This window comes from Amblyomma maculatum, unplaced genomic scaffold (assembly GCF_055883805.1).
Source record: "Amblyomma maculatum isolate TAMU_Amacu unplaced genomic scaffold, ASM5588380v1 scaffold_13, whole genome shotgun sequence".
NCBI lineage: Eukaryota > Metazoa > Arthropoda > Arachnida > Ixodida > Ixodidae > Amblyomma > Amblyomma maculatum.
Genome location: NW_028146738.1, coordinates 24,627,219 through 24,641,163, shown reverse-complemented (window position 1 = coordinate 24,641,163; position 13,945 = coordinate 24,627,219).

Genomic DNA, 13,945 nt, shown 5'->3' with positions numbered 1-13,945 from the left:
GCCGGGTATCCAAAGCAGCTGCTTGTCACAACAGCGGAATCAATTCTTTCGGGTTTAAAGTCGAAGAAAAGGAACGAAGACGAGGCTCCACCTGCAACCGTTCAGAAAAAAGAAAAAGTTAGTGTTTTTATATATTCACGGCCTTTCACACAAGTTGAAGAAAATACGAAGCCGATTTAATATCAGAGTCGCCCTTTCGGCACCCAACAAGCTGGGGATGATATGCAAGAAGGTAAACAACGCTGCGTTAGTTGCTCAACGTTGCTCAGTTAAGCACAAAAATCAGTTTGTGCCCCATCAGGAAGGTGCTGTTTATTCCATTCTGCTTTCTTGCGGGGAACAATACATCGGGCAGATGGGACGATGCCTCAATAAGCGCCTCAAAGAGCATCACTACAATGTATACGAAGCACTGAAAGGGCACCTCGGCATTCACTGCAGGGACTGTGATAATAGAGGCTTTACAAAAGTTAGCGCCATCTAGTGAAAGAAACAAAAACTGTGCGCGGCGGCCATGTTTTGCTCAGACCGCCCGCGCCTCCCATCGAGTACGCTGTCGACGTGCGCCTTTGTAGAACCCGTGCATGCACCGAAAGGTGCATTGGAATGCTCACAAGCGATTGTTTCATTTTTTAACATCACATCAGTCGCTGTTAGCTCCAAGCTGTATTGTTGCGTACATGTTGTTGCGTGCCCTTCTGCAGGCAGCGCACCGTCGTAGACGCGCACGGAATCAAGGTATACGCGTGTATGCGACCGTTCGTTTGCAGTCCTAATCGCCTTTACAAGGGTCATGTAAAGCATTACTACACGTCCCTCTGACTGGGAGCTAGCTCACAGAATGTGCTATCACCTAAAACAGCAAGGTTGTTTTGCGTGCTATGGAGCCTTGTCAACTTGAAGGATAAGCTTATGCTGCGATGGAAGACACTGGAGAAGGAGCAATTCATGTATAACGAAAGCTATTGTGCCAAATACGTTCTTTGAAACATATTGTACGTAGGTGGCATTTACCATTGTGTATTGGATTTAAGACACGGGCATGATTACCGAAACTACTTTTCACAGTCGTACGAAATGGTAGTGCTTGGTGCAGAGAGCAATACGGTTGTCTAGTGTGCCCGAGGTACGTGTTTCACGCTGCAAAAGCAAGCGGCTGCCAAACCCGCGGCGTCTAGAAAATCAGGAAAAGATGACATCCCACTAGTGTGTTGTAATATGCTCACGTGCAGCCCGTTTCGACCGGTCCACGTCCAGAGCGCGCAGCTCAGGTTTTGTACCTGCCAGCGCGGCCGATAAAATAACGAAGCGTGCGCTTCACTTTTGTGTATTTTTTCAAGTCACCCGATGGTTCGCTAATTCACAGCTACCTGAAATTCACTGGAATTTTTAAATATGTCGATTTCTTGTTTATTTCTTCTGTCAGAAAGTAAACATTGAAGCCATAATCTCATATGAAAGCGCTGACATTGGAAGCTTCGAGGAACTCGGAGGAGGAGGAACTCGGCTGAAACGAAAAGAAATTTGAAAAGTCAACTCACATTACTGCGAAGTGTTTGTGCCTTGTGCAACTGGCTGTGTTCATAAAATCAAATTTATATTATATCATATCGTTATAGAAAAATTAGGGGGTCACTTAAGCTCCGCCGTTAAGGGTATAACGAGATAGTGTCTCTCTCTCATACACACACACGCACGATGTTTTCTTTGTTCATGTGTTATATTTTAGCTCTCTTATTTATTTATTTATTTTATTTACCAAATACTGCAGGTCCTAACTCGGCCCTAGCAGGAGGGACGAAAAGAATACAATGCAGTGAAATATGAATTCATCAAAAGTAACATACTACGCACAAGTGTAGTATGTTATATGTTGTTATGTATGCTATATTTCTATGTTATGTATGTTGTGTTATATTTCTATCATTTCTTTCTTTATTTTTATTTTATTTGACGTTTTATGTTTTTATACACCAATACGCATGTGTCAGCAACAATCGGCTTTCCATTCTGAGCAATTTGACACTTTTGAACACATTCTTCAATTATTTCAGTTAATAAATTACACATTCTAAATTTTCTTCCCTAGCATCACCAAGCACTGGTTTTTCGTTCTGTCACCTTTAAACCCCTACTTTCCAATTTTTCCTTTTTTTAGTTCCTTTATTTCATCAATTAATCAATTATTTACATTTTATTAACTCGTCATCGCCTATCGCACACCAATCAATATTCAATTACTGGAAGAAATTACCATGGCACTTTTTTTACGCAGACCCCAATTATTTCCGAGACTAATGCCAACTACTGCGTCGATGGCATGGGAAGGAAAGTGCTAAGCGCCAGTCCAACTTACGTCAAATTACGCACGATCTTTTTATCATAAATAAAATGCATCCTCGCTCATTTCACCAACCAAGTATCTTCCAGTGGGATGAGCGACGGTGATAGCGCAAACCAAGCAAACATACTCGCGATGATCTCTCATAGGCGTTCAAGTAAACGGCAAAGGCGCACAGATAAAAAAAAATCCACATTACAGAACTCTGGATACTGTACCTGGATAGGGATGACGCTGCGGATTGCCGAGGGGCTCATACATGACTCATAGAGCAATTTGTAACTGCGCTCGGCAGCGCGGCCGGTGGGCCCCGACACGTCTCGGCTGTCAAAATACGCTTCTAGGCGTCGCTAACAGAAACCGCCAGGGACCGAAGAGAGGTTCAAGCACAGCACACTAGGTTAGAACGTGAAAAGCGCGAACAGAACGGCGAGCGCTGACGGACTGACACGAAGCGAACGGATGAAGCGAACAAAATATGGCGGCCAGAGCGGGATCAGCGTGCCGCTCATGGTTGCCAGACGTACTTTTGTAAACCCTCTATTGCGCGCCACAATTCGAACAAGCGAGAATAAAGAAACACCGTATTCAGCTAACGATCGTGAAATTCTGGAAGCCGTTGAAATCGCGAGGGTAGATGATAATTGTGTTAGTAGTGCTTCGGCGGCTCTAACAGCGAGGGAATTGAGGTTTTTAACACAAGGCAATGGTGCCGATTTTGTCATCCGCAGTTGGATATATTATGTATCTATGTATATCAGTGCATTACGTTTTCTTTTCTTGATTGTTCCCAGTATATATTTTCGCGGGACAAGCAATAAAGCATCAGTTGCAAGTCAGCATTTGTGTACTTCTTATTTCCTCGTCTTTTTTGAGCTGTCTACCCTCAATGGATTACCAACTTTGCCCAAGCGTCTGTTTTAAACAAGGAAGGCCACTGAAGAGAAGTGTTCAGTTACTTCCACCATGCACCCCCTTACACGCAATTCAAAGTAACGATTTCGGCTCCCAGTAGTGCCACAAGAAACGAGGGCTGGTCACAGAGCGAAGCCTAAATGCACTCCTCGAGGCGTCGTCCGGGGAAACAGTTGCGCTCTCGCAAGAGCGGCGTTGCGATCACCTGTGACCTGCGCGCGTAATTCGCGCTGCAGCCGGTGTGCCGCGCCGCGCTCTGAGCAGCGGTCGTTTGTCGGCGGCGCGGCCGGTGTCTTCCACCGTGGCCGGTGCTTCACATGTCGCAATTACACATCCGTGCCCGCTCGATCCGCGCACACACCGCATGATTAAGCCGCGCAGAACCAGCTGTGAGCGCTAGAGGACGAACGGAATCAAAAGTCGCGCCGTGCCCGGACTGCGCAAAAATGGTCGGTCGACCCCGCGTCCGCGCCGCTGCGAGTGCACAGCGCGCGCTTGTTATGTGCCCCGCTGCGACTCCGTGCATTGCTTCCCTGTGCCGAGGCGTTGCTTGCAACGCGGTTTCAAGCACGTGGCTCTCTTGCACAATAAGGCACGGGACCCCGCGGTGCTAAAAGTTGCGAGGGGCGGCACCATCGGGGGAATTGCATCAAAATGCGCACCGTGTGCCGCCGCCGACAGCGGGCCGCGCGCTCAAGCGCCAGATGGATTTCGAATGCAGCGTCCGGAACGGTGTCGAACCGCTGCTGCCAGGCCGGGCTCTTGAGCCGTCCGTCGCCTCCTATCACGGTGTCGTCGCGCCCGCCCCAGATATACGGGGACGTGCGGTCGGAGTGCCTATCGAGCCGGCCACCGGCCGCGGGCCGCGGCAGGTGCCGAGAGCTAGTAAGAAAACGCTGTTTGCAATATACACAGCAGAGGCGACCGGCTGGCTGTGAAGGACATCATCAGTGATTCGCAATTCCTCGCTCACTCTTTACGCACGTTTCGTTGCTAATGTGACACGTGACCGATGCGCTGTGGGTGAAGATGCACATGCCGAGCTCGTTCCTCAGAAAGCTTGCTCAGTACAGTTCTCTGCCGCTAACTATGTGCCGATGGAATAGTGAACCTGAAACTTGAATGCACGAGGATGACAGCTTTCTAGGCTCGTAAATGCGGTGCAGTAAGACAGGTTGAATGCCCGGAAGCTGCAGATTTAAAGCGAGAGCTCTATTATTAAAGATGCAACTTCAGATTTCACCTCGCTAGGATCGAATGACCTTAAAGGGCTGAGCAAGGTCAAGGTGGGACTTAGACTTAACTAAGAAAAAAAAAGGGCATCACGTCTACCGGGAAATTCGTAGAGAGGCAAGAGTTCCATAAATTTAGAGTTCTGAAAAAAAAAAAAAAAAAAACGAGGCAAGCAAGTTATTTTCAGAAAATGTTGAAAACGTCGCTATGATACTCAGAAGAAGAATGTTCTGATTATTTACATTAAATACGCAGAAGTTATATAAGGAAAATAATTTTTTGATTCATTCCAACTCGAATATATGCTTTTCTTTCCTTGTCCTTTAGCTTCCCCAAACAGTAGCGACTTGTTGGCGTTGTGGTAGCGACAAAGGACACCTTTGTCTGCACTTTCAGGGGCAAAGAAGCCGCATACGACGCAACGCCGTCAGGTGTAGCAAATGGTCATGTGCAGCAAGGGTTAAGTGTTGACATGATGGCGTTTTAAAAGCCCCATCTGCTTACAGTCTCACCAGAAGCTAAGCAAGGGAAGTTGTTGCATATGTTGATATGCTGCAGACAACTGAAAAGAATCAGATAGAAAGCCTAGATTTTGGAAACGCCTGCTGAGCACCACCAGAGTGACCGAAGATGCCTGCTGAGGCACTGGCAGAGACGACATACAAATGTAGGACAGCTTCTTTGTTGAATACCGATGTTCTCCTTCGAGCTTTGAAGGCTCGCATTCGAGTTATCAGCTTTATTTGCTAATGGGCGATGCAAATAGATAACAAACTACGATGAGGTAATTCAGCAGCAGAAAGAAAATCAACCTGGTATGTAAACGCATTCGAATGAAAAATATTGTTTTGATCTGTTCACGTTTTTTTTTTCTATATCAAATTATGCTTGGCAATTGCAGGCTATTTTTTTTTTTTTTCGGAAGTGAGAAATATAGTACTGTTGGACTATTTCTAAGCCCACAAATGGAGTCCAAACTCTCTTTTGCCTCGAAGAAAAAGGTATCTTTAGCGACATACACGCAGCAGCGAGGAAATAGCAGCTGATAACGGAGAAAAAAAAATCGAAAAGTTTCTCCACATTTGGCTGCATTGTCATGTACAATAGAATTGCGCAATACATGTCGTTGAATACTCTTTCATCAACTCACAGATAAGCGCGATGTAATGGCTCAGCCCCGAATCGTTTTGAAAATAGAACAATACTAAGTTAAACGCACTTTTAGCGTTTTTTATCCTTTCGACCATATAGGCGTCAATTCAATAGGAATCTTCTCGGAAAGGGTGCCTCAGTACCATATTTACGACAGTAAAGTGGGTCAGTTTCTTTATTTTATTTTTCTCTCCTCGAGACAAAAAGACAGAAGAAAACATTTTTTTCTTCAAACTTCTGTTCTCTTTTTCCTTTTCTTTTTCATGCTTCCCATCCCTATAGAGACGAGCTGCCGGACATTATGGCGCGCTTCCCGTGCGTTTAGAAGCAAATACAGCATCGCCGACGCATATATGTTTGTGAAGTGCGGCTCTAAATTGTGGCATTCGCTTGTAATGCGCGCACTTTCTCTCATACGTATACATGTTCCTAAAATAATTTGGCGATTTTAGAGATGAAAACGGAATAAAGTGGCATGCATGTACATTGTCATGGTAGCAACCGCGGCAGTACTGCTTTGAGACAGGTTTACTCCTTTATTCTCATAGTGTTATTGTTTAAAAATAAAACAAAGGCTAATGATGCACACAGAAGTCTTCTCAATAACTGCAGAAAAAAAAAAAATCGTTCAGTTTAGTTGATGCACTTTGGCTTGCTGTCACTAGAGGACGCCACCGTATACGCAACCTACCACATTAACGATTAGGAAAATCTAAAAACAGGGCTCCCCTTCGACTTGTCTGCCTCCAATTTCACAATGTAATTGTACCCCTTGAAATTAAAAACGAAACCTTGATTAGGTTAACTTAGTTAATTATGTGTCTAATCATTATGCTCCATCATGAAAGAATTCTCATCGACCGCCTTGCTGTACAATCGAATTGCTCAAACAGCTTCACCGTCTGCTTCTCCCACACGGTTGCAATTTTTTCTTTAAGTTATATCAATGTTTTCTCTCTCTCTCTTTCTCTCTCTCAAATTTTAATATTAAAATTTGCATACAGTGATTACGGATCACCAAATATATTTACTGTTAGTCAATATTAATAAAGTCAAGCATGGATGAGCGGCAAAATAAGTTTTAACTATTTTGGCACAAACATTGCCTGTAACAAAATGAGCGATAACGCTCTGCGCTTAAACCTTTGCACTATAGTTGATTAATCTTAGTGTGTCCCCTTACCGGCACACACAAACAAAGTCACACTTAATACACCATGTTTTCTGCTTGAAAACGTTTTTTGTTCTACTCTCTTTTCAGTACGTGGTAATGTAAGGAAAACATCGCTGCCTTCACATCCATGGGTGGATGAACGGTGGAACAGCGACATCTCTTATAGAATTACCTGTGTGCATGCATGCATTTGTCAATATGAGCTTTTTTTTCTTTTTCTCGGAAGGGGGAGGGGGGGGGGGGGAGTAGAACGAAAAATCAAAATCCAAATCTAGAATCCAAAATTGTGCCAGATTACACTGTTATAGAAAGCTGATCTATGCATCTTTCTTTGGAAAAACTCCGACAGGGGCCCCGTAATACCTAGAAAACCCGCGCGCGAATCCGATTTCAAAACTAAAATGAGCCATGGAGATCCCGGTGAAATACAGATCAAAATGAGCCAAATCTACTCGTGAGAGCCTTTTGTCAGCTTCAGCCTCACACCTTGGGCTATCTCGAGAATAGTTTCCTTTATTCCGTCTACAGCGCTCTACGATCGGCGGCGTAGGACGCATGAAGGGATTGGTGGAAGATCTAAAACAAGAAGATGACGATGACGAATGGGGCCATTAGCACTGTCACTAAGTAAGCAAAAATGCGCCTCTGCTGTAGCCATCTTTAAAAGGTTTGGCTGGGCAAGTTGGTATTGACTTCATAAATTCAGTATTGCAACTGAGCTGGCTGACGCAGACAGAAAGCATGAATATTAGATTCTTCACTGAGGTTGAATAAAGTCCAAATACTATACGTTGCAGACCACGTTCGGTGTATTGTGGAGTCTCCCGGTCTGCAATGTCGAATAAGGTAGCAGAGTAACGGCTGAAAGTGGACAACGTCACTGCTTAATACGACGATACGACCGTCTTATATCGCACCTGTGCATGCACATAATTCCCTCCTTTGACTGGGCATAGCTCCTACTCGACGGAAGGCTATCTTGGAAGAGCGTCAATGATGCTGACCTTTTTCTGGTTAAAAACCTTTATGAAACTGAACTCTTCGTTCCTTTGTCGTTTATTTATCATTAACCCAAAAAGTATAATCTCCTGCAGTAACAGACGTAGTATTTATGTACCTGATGCTGGAAGCAGTGATAACTGAGTATCATATATAGCGACTGAAGAACACCTACAGCTTCAAGAAAAGTAATCATTTGGAGTACAGTGTGATAATTTTCAACAGGTACAAATTAAATGATATTGCTCGCGCATTAATTGCTGGCAAATTGACAGCTCCTGCTGAAAAAGGGCAAGGGAACCTCTAGGTAACTTTTGGCTGACCAGGAGCACTCCAGTGTATCACTGAAAAAAAAAAATGAAAAACTGCAATTCATCCATCCAAAATTACATTCACCGCACGAAAAAAAGAAAACGAAAAACAACGTTTTGAAAATAAACAACAGCCCGCGCTTCCCTGTTTGTTCTGTTCTCAGAGCGCATGCAAGCTGGCGCATTCACATGCCACTCTGCTCTCTTCATGTCTTCTAATTGACACTAACCTTTATCAGTTTCATGTCCTTATCTGTCCGCGTTGCGTTCTCCTTAGTTAAACTTTAGACCAATTTCTTTAGCCTTCCCATTTCTGTCCCATAGGCGAGTACCGACGTCGTAAAGTTTTTTTAATTTATATTTTCACCTTAAGGAACATATACAAGGCATGAATACGAATACGTGTTTCAGACAATTTTTCTCTGTCTTTAAACTTTCAAAACTTTCAAAGTAGTACATAGGCGAGGCCATCTCTTCAGGTATTCAGGTCTCCTAAGCATTTTGTTTCGATAGCGCCTTTTTGAGGTGGCATGAGAAAAGCACAGCAGCACACTTCGTATGGAGGTTGGATGTGGAAACCTGAGAAGCTTGAAGCAAGCAATTGAGAAGTATTTGACGATGAAGCCCTGGTGTACCCGTCCCTATACGTTACCGAATTCAGCGCCTGTGTTGATCCCCGACCACGCTAAGCCGAGACAGTTGCGATAAGGTGCTTGCGATTTAATTTGACCAAAATCCTCAAAAGACCGGATTTTTAAGTTGTTCTCTACAACTTCCAAAATATATGACATGAGCTACACTCGCTCTGACACATGTGTCATGTTTTCGTGTGTTTTTTCTTCATTTTCCCCACAAGAAGACGGCGAATGTGCGAACAAACTGTCCCAAGCAATCACTAATGGAAGCGTCGCTGCTGAGGAAGGGGTTTTAAGAGGTGACCTTCATCCGTCTCCATAAGGCAATGAGGTGATCTTGAATACTAGTTAGCCGAATGTATCCACAACAATTCGTGACCGCCTTTACCTGATAAAAGTTTAATATTGCCGGACGCAACACATTTGGATGACAGCGCAAAACAAACAAAAATGTGGAATGGTGCCAACAGAGAATGCATCAATACAGAAATGGGACCTTCTGGCGTTTAGGGGCGTTTCATGGCTGTAGACAAAAGCTAGAGATACGAGCATATTTCGGAGATAAAGCACAATCTCCTCTCCGGGATTTATTAAGCGAAGTCCAACCGGAAAAGATACAGAAGCCAAGAAGCGCTGTAAAAGTAATTAAAAACTGCTCCATTTTCTAAGCCATGTGGCGACGGTTGATATGGGAAACCACAGACAACTACTAAAGAACAATGTAACAGCTTCTATCTGATACCAGTGTAAAAAAATCCACGAGAAGCGACCAGGAGCAAGGCTGCACGTTATTCTTATGATACATTACGCACGGGCCCCCGATGCCAAGGGAGCATATGCCTTAAGGAAACAAGACCGAGCGAGTTAAACCTCCTTACTTGCAGTCCGAACCTCACATCTTGCAGAGTCTAGCTTTCATGGTCGTCACTTTAAACTGTCAGGCAACCTTTTAATATTGTAAGATGCTCTTACGATACTGCTATGCTACTGTTAATGATATGTTAATATGAATGGTCTAACTTGCCAGTGCGTAGCAAAATTTCGCTTCTGAAGTTGTCCTGCATGTTATAACTCCGCAGTGCTGAAAGATATCAAGCGTTTCTATATTACGCTAATGATTACTCATACGTATATTCAGGCGAGCGGTACCCCGCCTGGGTGGCGCAGTGTTTACGGCGTTCGACTACAGTTCCCAAGGACGCGGGATCGAATACCGGCCTCAGCGGCCGCTTCTCGATGGAAGCGAAAAGCAAGGCTCCCGTGTGCTGTGCGATGTCAGTGCACGTTAAAGAACCCCAGGGGGTCGAAATTTCCGGAGCCCTCCACTACGGCGTCTCTCATAGCCTGAGTCAATTTGGGACGTTAAACCCCACAAACCAACCAACCATTCAGGCAAGCGAGCAGAATTGGGTTCCGGTAAAAAGGTCGCCGGAAAGAAGTCCCCATTTTCGAAGTGGCGAAAAATGACCTCGAACATGTGGAATCAAACATGCTGCAAAGTATTGCCTGGTTTATCAGGGATGAATTGCGTTACCTGTCACCAGCTTTTACGTAGTTCATCTTGCTTCTTTTATAGGTTTATGGTTTTACCTTGAACCTTATCTTTATTTGCGTTCTCCGCATTTTTTCCCGTGTGCTGTAGTTCTTCCCACTATAATGCGTAAAATGCGCATCCCCATGGCGAGCCACAATATTGTATGCATATAGCGCTTCCACCTGATGCTTGGTAATGACCAGACATCGAATCGATGCCGAGCGTTAATAACAAATTATATATATATATATATATATATATATATATATATATATATATATATATATATATATATATATATATATATATATATATATATATATATATTGTGAGCGCAACGCGTGAACTTTCACCTCTTTCATCTGTATAGATCCATCATCATTATCATCATCATCGCTGACTGCTGCTCGGAGCGTCGCGCGCTGTGTGCCAGCTGGCTCTGGAATAGAACAGACGTTTTGTGCAAGTGCTGTCTCACAAGTGGCGGAGGTGCGATTCGTATTCCCCACCTCTCGCTTTAGACCCGCCTACCGTTCTCCCTGGAGCTCCGTTCAGGCCTTCGCTTGCGTCCACGGTCCTGTGCTATGGATGAGGGCAACGGTGCTCGCTCACCCCCGGCGTCTCCTCCTCCTACTGCGGCTGCCCCTGCCTGGACTGTCACCAGCCGCCAGCGCGATCCCCAAATCTTTGCTGGCCTTCGCGGTGAAGATGTCGACGACTGGCTCGACAACTACAACAGGGTCAGTGCATTTAACCGCTGGGATGACGCTCATAAACTGCTAAACGTCGTCTTCTACTTGGCTGACGTCGCCAAAACCTGGTTCCTCAATCACGAGGATGACATCGCTGACTGGCCTACATTCACGGACCAGCTAAAGAAAATTTTCGGCACTCCGGCTGGTCGCTCAGAGCAGGCAAAGAAAAAACTTGAAGCTCGTCTCCAGCAGCCCGGCGAGTCCTATACGTCGTACATCGAGGACGTTCTGGCCCTTTGTCGCCGTGTCGACGCTGCTATGCCTGAATCTGAGCGTGTTCGCCACTTAATTAAGGGCATCAACACTGCTGCTATCAATGCCTTCGTGTTTAAAAACCCGTCGTCCGTATCCGACATCACATCCACATGTCAACGTCTGGACCAGCTACAGTCCTGCCGCCTCGTGCAAGACCCCAGTGATGGTGGCTCCCTCATAGATGGAAATTTGCGGTCCCTAATCCGCACCATGATCCGGGAGGAGCTCTACGGCCTCACCAACCCCTCTGCAGTATCTCCAACTCTTCCGCCAGCAACGGTGAATTTGCGCAGCATCATCAAAGATGAACTGACGAATTTCAACTGCACTGTGGCACCTGCCCCACCTCCCATTGCCTCCCAACCTCCCTCGCCGCCTCCCAACGCCCCCCAACATTCCTTGCCAACCTATGCCGAGATTACTTCACGGCAACCCACTCCGCCTTCCCCGACTTGTTCGGCACCCGTGTGCGGTCACGTCGCGGCAATGGCACCATATCCTACAGTGCATCGTCCTGTTACAGCCTGGCGCCCCTCCCGCCCTGTGTGCTACTATTGTGGGATACGTGGCCACATTGCCCGTGTCTGTCGCCGCCGCCAACAAGACGAGCAACGGGGTTATGCTCCCTTTGAACGTGCCCGCGTGCGCCAGCCTGATGATTCTGCACTGCCCTACTCAGACTTTTACAGGCGTTCTTCCTCTCCTCCGAATTCCACCAATGTTTCACGGCCCTCGCGTCCTTCCCGACGCCGATCCCCTTCGCCTTTTCGCCGCACGTCACCGCTTCGTCCTGCATCACAACCCTTCCAACCTATAACGGAAAACTAACCGAAGCAGTTTTTGGAGGGAAAGCTGCTTCGAGTTCGAAATCTACAATTCCTCCTGGGCGACCGTCGAATATGTTAGTAGTGATTGTTGAAGGATTGTACGTTGAGGCCCTCATCGACACCGGCGCCGCTTATTCCGTCATGCATTTCTCTCTGTGTTCTCATCTGCGCAAAGTTATAACGCCATACATCGGTCCGCCACTTCGTGGAGCTAATGGAACTCTTATGAAACCCACCGGCCAATGCACAGCACGTGTCCTCATCGATAACCAGCGGCATCATATTGAATTTATTGTGCTCCCCACGTGCGTTCATCTCATGATCTTGGGGTGGGATTTCTTATCGTCGGCGTCCGCCCTCATCTCTTGCCGTGAGCGCCTTATTCATCTTGCGGACCCCGATACATTACCGACTTCTGATTGTTCACCACCACACGTGTTCGCAGCAGTTGATTTCGTTTTGCCCCCAGGACGCGAGCAGCTGATCATCGTGGCATTGGACTACCCTCTCGATGGCGAAGCCTTCGTTATGCCCGCTCCTCGGTGGACCTCCGACGGCCTAGCTCTTGCCTCGTGCCTCACCTCCTTCACCCGCGGTTGCGCGGTCGTTGCGGCCCTTAATACAACTCTCCAGCCGTTCTTACTGCCCAGAGGAGCCACAGTTGGGTTTATTTTTGACTGCGATCCCGTTCCCCTCAACACACTTTCCAGCGCACCACCGCCTCCTGCCAAGCCTCAATTTCCGACATCCTCTGCGCTCGCAGCCGCCATCAGCCCTGACCTTACATCCGAGCAGTCCACAGCTCTGCTAGACGTCCTCCTGCGGCACCGAGAGTCTTTTGATGTGTGCGCCTCAGCGTTGGGGAAGACCTCCGTCACCTCTCATCGCATAGAGACGGACGGCTCTGCTATTGTTCGACGAAGGCCGTATCGCGTTTCAGCAGCAGAACGCAAAATCATTGAGGAGCAAGTTGCTGACATGCTTGCTCGAAATGTCATCCGACCATCCACGAGCTCTTGGTCCTCACCTGTAGTCCTCGTTCGCAAAAAAGATGGCTCAGTCCGCTTCTGCGTGGATTACCGGGCACTTAACAAGATCACGCGCAAGGATGTTTACCCTTTGCCTCGTATTGATGACGCATTAGACTGTCTTCAAGGCGCTGAGTATTTCTCCAGTCTCGATCTCCGCTCGGGATACTGGCAAATTCCTATGCACGATGCAGACAAGGACAAGACTGCCTTTTCTACCCCCGACGGTCTCTACGAATTTAACGTGATGCCTTTCGGACTCTGCAATGCGCCGGCCACCTTTGAGCGCATGATTGATACCGTGCTTCGCGGCATGAAATGGAAAACATGCCTATGTTATCTCGACGACATCATTGTCTTCTCGTCAAACTTCACTCAGCACTTGCAGCGTCTCACTGATGTCCTCACGTCCCTTGCCCAGGCGGGGCTTCAGCTGAATACCAAGAAGTGCCACTTTGCCAGTAAGACCATCAAAGTACTCGGCCATGTCGTCAGTAAGGCAGGAATCCAGCCTGATCCCGAAAAAATTACGGCTGTCGTTAATTTTCCTCGGCCCCAACGTCAGAAAGATCTTCGCAGCTTCCTTGGCTTAGCCTCCTACTTCCGCCGTTTTATTCGGAACTTTGCAACAATTGCTGCCCCGCTACACAAGCTCGTGTCTTCCCAAGTGGTTTACACCTGGTCCACTGAATGTGAAGACGCCTTCAAAGCTCTCAAGCAGGCACTCACTTCCACCCCTGTGCTTCGCCATTTTGACGCTGACGCGCCCACCATACTTCACACAGA